The sequence below is a fragment of the Cupressus sempervirens genome, chromosome 10 (assembly GCF_028749045.1).
Source record: "Cupressus sempervirens isolate cs-2001-9-10 chromosome 10, ASM2874904v1, whole genome shotgun sequence".
NCBI lineage: Eukaryota > Viridiplantae > Streptophyta > Pinopsida > Cupressales > Cupressaceae > Cupressus > Cupressus sempervirens.
The window spans coordinates 906,518,225-906,525,192 of NC_143127.1; the positions used below are offsets into that span (position 1 = coordinate 906,518,225).

At 31.9% G+C, this 6,968-nt stretch overlaps 1 pseudogene; it reads right to left on the minus strand.

Annotated features, from left to right (window-relative positions):
• Positions 1 to 642: 642 nt before the first annotated feature.
• LOC149536932 (structural maintenance of chromosomes protein 4-like) lies at positions 643 to 2,665 on the minus strand (annotated as a pseudogene).
• Between the last annotated feature and the right edge of the window lie 4,303 nt (positions 2,666 to 6,968).

Consider the following 6,968-nt stretch of genomic DNA (forward strand, 5'->3'; position numbering starts at 1 on the left):
AGTCATGAATTGTTTTATATAATTACCTTTGCACCACCAAAATAGTTATAACATGCATTCAAAAATGATAAACTCACAAGCAACCAATACAAATTTAGGACATTAATAGTAATATATTCAAAACATATTGTTATTGATGATGGGACAAACCAACTCCCCCGTTCATAAGCCAAAATCAATTTTTTTTAAAAAAAATTACTATTTCCATGAATGGATTTTAGATGAAAAGACTACACTACAAGTAAATTTATCACTACTTGATCTAAAAAAATATTCAGTACCATTCAAATAGCCAAGTATATTGCAAAGATTATCATTTTGAACAAAAAGTGGGTGAATATTAAAAATAAGTTAAAGTTGTCATAGTTTTTACTTTCTAGTAAAAAATACAATAGTTTTTACTGCACTCCTCTATCTAAGAAAAGGAGAGATTCAAAAAACTGAATTGATCCCTCTTTCAAGAGGGTTCCAAAATAAATTTTCATTGGTTCAAGTCTATCAAAAGCATGAACAATTAAAGATTTACCATTGCAACTTTATAATTACACTTTCCAAATTAAGCTAGTTGTGCACAACATGTGTATCTTGAGAGTTTTGAATCAAGATGGCATGTGCATCTTGCAAATTTTAAAAAGTGAAAGACTATAACTTACCTAAAGAAGAATCAATTTCATCCATGACATAAAGTGGGGTAGGTTTGTAATGGTGAAGTGCAAAAACTAAAGCTAATGAACTTAATGTCTACAACAATGATAGAGCTTGGGTATAAGAATCTAGCAAAAGAGCTTACAAAATCATCAAAAAGATCTAGGAGTACTTTATTCCTAAAGCATGGAAGTTATTTTATTCAAATTTTCATTAGAACCATCTATACATAGCAGATATTGATCAATGGTTGACTAAATAGTAAATTGTATGCATTTCTTAGAGTCCTTGAAAAACAAGTAAAATGGTATTTTCTAGCAACTATATTAATCAATAATTAGCATTGGCTACCATTCATTAACAGTTAGCTCAAACATACGACTCAGTAGGACACTTGATAGATACCTTTTCACCACTAGATAGGTTAGCAATATTTTTCCAACTCTTTTTGGGAGGCCGTACACTAAAAACAACACCTTCAACAAAAGGGTCCAATGAGTTAACCAACTCCAACTTAGCATCACCACCCAAAGTTATCATCTGCATATATTTTTTATTCCTTAACATTTTGTTATGTAAAATATTCATAAATTTGACCTATTGATGATAAAACTAAAGTATTAACAGTTTCTAACCTAATACATTTCCTTCAACTTTAAAGAAATAGTATTGAATCCAAGCATGAATTCATCCAACCTAAACATTAGGCAATCTAAAAATTACAAAAATATAAAGAAGTTTCTGACTTAGTTATACATGAAAACAAATTGAAGAGAATTTCTAGCCTGAGAATAAAGACGATTAGAGTTTAGTATGTAAAATATCAATATTGATTGTATGACCAAAGTTCATCCTTGAAGTATCATGCATGTCCACGGTTGAATTTTGCAAGTCTTCAAGCACTCACCTTTTTTTTCTGTAGTTCATCATATTGTCTCTTTTGATCATCACGTTCCAAAGTTATGTTATTGAGTTCTTCAACTTGTTCACTATATAAAGTAGCCTTCCTTTGATACCTAAGAGATTATAGAACTTAATAACATTTATGTACATCAAAATCTTTGAACATCATAAGTAAACCAAAACTTACGATTTCTTTATTTACATTTTTTCAAGTAAAAATTAGGTAAAGACTTTTACTTGTGTACTGAGGCTGGACTTGGCATTTTCATCCTTGAGTTTCCAATTACCTTTCAAATTGTTCACTGAATAAAATTTCTGAACCAATAAAATACATATGAAAAAATAGATGGTACAATAATTTACTCTTGTATGGAGTCTAGGCTTGGCTTTAACTCCTTTAATTGAGCCTGCAATAAAGCTACTTTCTCGAGTACTCCTTCAAGGGTACTCAATTCAAGCAATTTTTCATTTCCTAGTTTTGTTTGAAGAAAATTAGGATCAATGTCTTCAATTCATATTCTACAAGGAAAATAGCACCACAAAAATTTATCAGCATATCAGTGTCGATTAAGAGATTGCTTCAAGTTCCAATCCCCACATCAGAATAAAGCATACCATAGTTTGATAGCCATTCCAATCTCCACATTGGAAGAGTGCAACTCACAATTTGGTGGGCATGCATATGTAATAACATGCCCAAAACTAGGCTTTTACATGCCTAGAACTGGTTAGGGTCCAATAATGTTCCCATTTACCCATAAATCAATGAAAGGTAGATAAATGACTTTAGATCTATTCATAGGGTTTAACCAGGTAAGAAGAAAGGAAACCCATTGCTCAGTATGTTGTTCAAATGCTTTGCTTAGTTCTAACTTTTTAGAATACCCCCAGCCCTTTGCTTCCCATTCTTTAGACATCTTCTTTACATCTTCTAATTTGTATTGTACATCAACTTGTAAATGAAGCATATTTTGTATTCAGTTAACATCAAAACTATTTGATCATGCATGAACTCTCTATTTCACTAAAATCATGTATTTTTCCCATCTAGGGTTTTCAAACACTTTATGTGATTTTTTCTTTTAAATTGGGGTGAAGACCACTTACCTCTCCTCATTGTAGCTCATCCACAACCTTTTTGAGTTCACTATATTTGTTCTTGGCTTTCTCTACCTCTTCATTATGTGCATCTAATAGCTATAGAGTCAAACAGTCAAGCCTCATAATAGATGGCAAAATAACTCATATATGTGAATACAAGACTCAAGACTATCCTAAATAAAACAATTCACAACATAAAAATTTTAAAACCATATGAGATAATATCCATCTATATAAGCATGTATATCAAACTGGGAAAGACATAAATAGAAAACTTGTAGAAAAGTAAAACCTCTTGTGTCTTTTTATAGTTTTTTTGCATCACAAGTGCTTTTTGTTCAATCTCTTTAAAAGTGGCTATTTTTTCCTCTTTCTCAATAGCAACTCTCTCTTTTTCTTTTGTTGACTCCTTGATAGCTTTCTATAATTTCTATATAGTTTTCTTGCCTGTGGTAATTTGATCCTTATGAAAATTTATTTATGTTCTTTACTTGTCAATATCATACTCAAATGATGTAGACAATACAAAATTTGGCAAATCAAACAAATAAATTTAGTAAATTTAGATAGTCAAAAAACACACAAATGGTACTTACACTCTGCAATTTTGCAACTTTAGATTTTTGCTTCTGTAACTTTTCTCCTCCATTCTCCATCTATATGAAATTAGTTTTTCATTTACTAGAAATGGATTGTAAATAAGGACTGCTAGCCTTCCAAGTTCATGAGATCTCATGTACACTAACCCAACATGGATTGAACAATCTTGTCATGCTCATGGGTTGTGAGGCAAATAAGTGTTCCAAGGATTGATTAAGGAGGATAGTTAGCCTCCAAGGTGGGCTGAGGCATGGAATGGACTAAAGATCATACCATATTCATGGACCTAGAAGTGTATGAGTGTTCTTAGGCTAGAGGGTCTTATCAAGTACACCACACAGAGATGGATGAATAGAGAATTCACCCATGTTCTCACAATATAAAGACAACCATCCTTGAGATTTATGTTCAAAAAACATTTCCAACAAATTCTTGATATGATTACAGTAGAAATTTCCCTTGGAAAAATTATTAATGCTATTCAGACACTTTGGTATAGAGATGCATGATGCTTATATGAATTTAAATGTTACCATGAAAACTTGTTGATATTTACTTATAATACTCATTAGAGTAGTTGTTATCATATATTCTTACTATTTAATGATTATTAATTCATATTAATGTAATATCTAAACCAAAATTATCTCATATATGCATCAAAATTAATAATATTTTATAGAAGTTATCTTCGTAAATGAATTGCATGTTGGAAATATTCAAGATATGACAAGTTACTAAGAGGGGAGGGGTGAATTAGTAACTTTAAAAATTTTCTTTGAATTTACCACACATCTATCTATGCTATTGCATACATTAGTTCTAAAAGATAAAACATTCATCATAGAAAAGAACACAATATTTTGGTGACCTAGAAACCTTCCAAATAGAAAGTAAAACTGGGGTGGGGATGATACCCACAAAAATTCAATACTGTAGCATAAAGTTGGCCTATTAAGGCTTACATTGACCATTTCTGATGATTTTTCCTATTAGGAGCACAAAGGATTGCTAGGTGCACCTTGTTAAAGGATTTACAAACATACAATGAAGTATGCACTTGGTTAAGAGATTTATACAAAGACTTTTAAGTCTACCCTGTTAAAGGATTTAGAAGTTGATTCACCTATTAAGATGAAGTAGTGGATCTACTTACAATTGATTGAAGATAAGATCCTTTATGCACTGATAACCTCATATGATGAATATAACTTTTTTGCATTTGTATTGACCTTGCTAAATTCCTTGAACTGTTGCTGAAAATCCTTCACAGATACTTTTCAAAATTACCTCACATTCCTTCGCTATTCCCTCTTTTTTTTTTGATATTTGATATCTTACAATAAATCTTACATATATACTTTTGAAATTTACAAAATTGCAAGGTTGGCCAAAACACAAGTGAACAAATACATTACAAATTCGGCCCAATAGTAAATAACTTGAGTTCACTAAATTGACTCGGTGACCTTCTGATACACTGTGTCCACTGCATCACTTGATATCATCATGCACTTGGTAGAAGTGAAGGCTTAGTCCATACTAATCACTCAAAGTAGTCCTAAACTTGGTAACAACTGGTGACTTAGTAGACGTAGTGTCACTCGGTAGATACTACACACTGAGTTTACCTTGCTTTACTTGGTAAACACTATTTCTTCCAATGCTCAATTTACTCTAAATCTCCATGACACAAAATTACTACTTAGTAGACACTGTGAAGCATGTTAGACACTGAGAAACTGACTAGCTTCAAGAATGCTCAGTGTAAACTACTTAACTACTAAGCTTACATTGTAACCATTGAATGCTTAGTATAAACTAAAGATTGAGTGATAAGCTCGATAAGCTTTAAGAATCAAATAAGTATTGTCACTAATGAGAAATACAACATAATGCCAACATTGCATACTCCAACTTAAGTTAAAATAGTTAATTTTTGATAAAAAATCAGGAAGATCCCAAGAAGGAACATTAAAATAAGAATAATCAAGAATCAGTTGTATGGGGTCTTCATGCCAAAAAAATGGCATACCCATCTTATCTCCATCCCCATTTCCTAGCGACCAAGGGCTAAATCCATTATGCTTCAATTTATACAATTATTTTATATTAAATATTTAGTTTAATGTCAAGCAAAGTGATGAGTTTAGGGGCAATATCAATTGGGAAGGGGGCAAAACATTAGCTACATGAGTTATCCTTGGCTACAATCTATGACTCCAAGCTAGATGCACACTGTTGTTATTGATACACCCTAACACAACATCACCCAAGGATTATTTAAATTATTTTGCACTTTACCTTATTATATACTAAGCTGATCGAGGAGTTAAGGAAAAAGAGTATACTAGAACTAGCTAAAACTATTCTATCATTTTTAGAAGTTGATACAATAATGTAAAAGGCATTATTAATATATGAAGTTTAGTCACAAAATTGCAAGGGATTGTTCTAGTATTTTGCAAAAGAGCCACACAACTTTGTTACTTGTGCTATCTTTTAAATATGTAGTTGTACCAATTCAGAAACAAGAGACAAGTAAAACATAAATATGGCATGGACTCACAAGATCTTATTCAGAGAAAAACAAATCAATAAAGACAATAAGGTTTTAAACATCGGGCCTGTTGTCAAAACATTGTAAAGAATTGATTTATAAATATAATTCAAAAGAAAAATATAATAAGTAGCAAATGCAGGAGTAAAACACTAAAATTATTAAATTCTCTAGGCATAGAAATCACAAAAGCATGAACGATACAAAATTGTCATTTGCACACGTTGTGATGGTTGCATCACATAATCAAATCTTGTAGTAAGCATCAGTTTATAGATGATCAAACAAAGATCCATAGTTTTGATCTATCATATATTTTTCCACAAGATCCTAAAGCAAAATGAGATTCCATATAAAATAAAATAAATTGACAAAATACAAAAACTAGTATAAACCATGAAACTTACTTGTAAACTTGCCACCACTCTACATGCTGAACTCCAAGATCTAGATTACTCTTCTCCGATACAATCACCACACTCTTGAATATGAAACCATACAATATTCTCCACCCTAGAACAATATGATTCATAGGTCCACTATAGCACATGATAAGAACTATATTCCCATAAAACTTCCTCCATCTAATCAGATTCCAATCTCAAAATTCATTGCACCTACTTCCTCAACACCAAGATGAACTGATGAAAGCTTTAGAGGCAAAAAATCTTTGTGATCTCCATGGAACACTACAACACTTTGACTACCCATCTTTAATGACAACAATCTCGGCTAAAGGTAACCCACAACTAGTAGATCCTGAAGCCAAGGAACAATGAAAGTCACATCTTGTGAAGTACAGAAGCCTTCCATAGCCATGGAATGGCTCATGTGAAAAATCTTCTCAAATAGGGTCGGTTTGGTAGACCTCTAGGATATGAGAAACTTAATCAAACAACCTACATTAAAATGGAGGTCATTCTCATCTAAAAAAGGATATGACTGAGTTTGATCAATTTTGTGAGTAGTAGGAGGATAAAGGCAACATAACCACCAATCTCCCATAAAATCCTCTATACCCAGTAGCCCCTAAGTATATTAGAGGCTGTAGTGCTAACAAAAATAGGAAGCATGAGTCCCTAAAACATAGGGCTATGAATCTGATGGCATCTCTGAATAGAAAGGGTGTGAAATGCTCTTTTGTTACAATATGATTAAT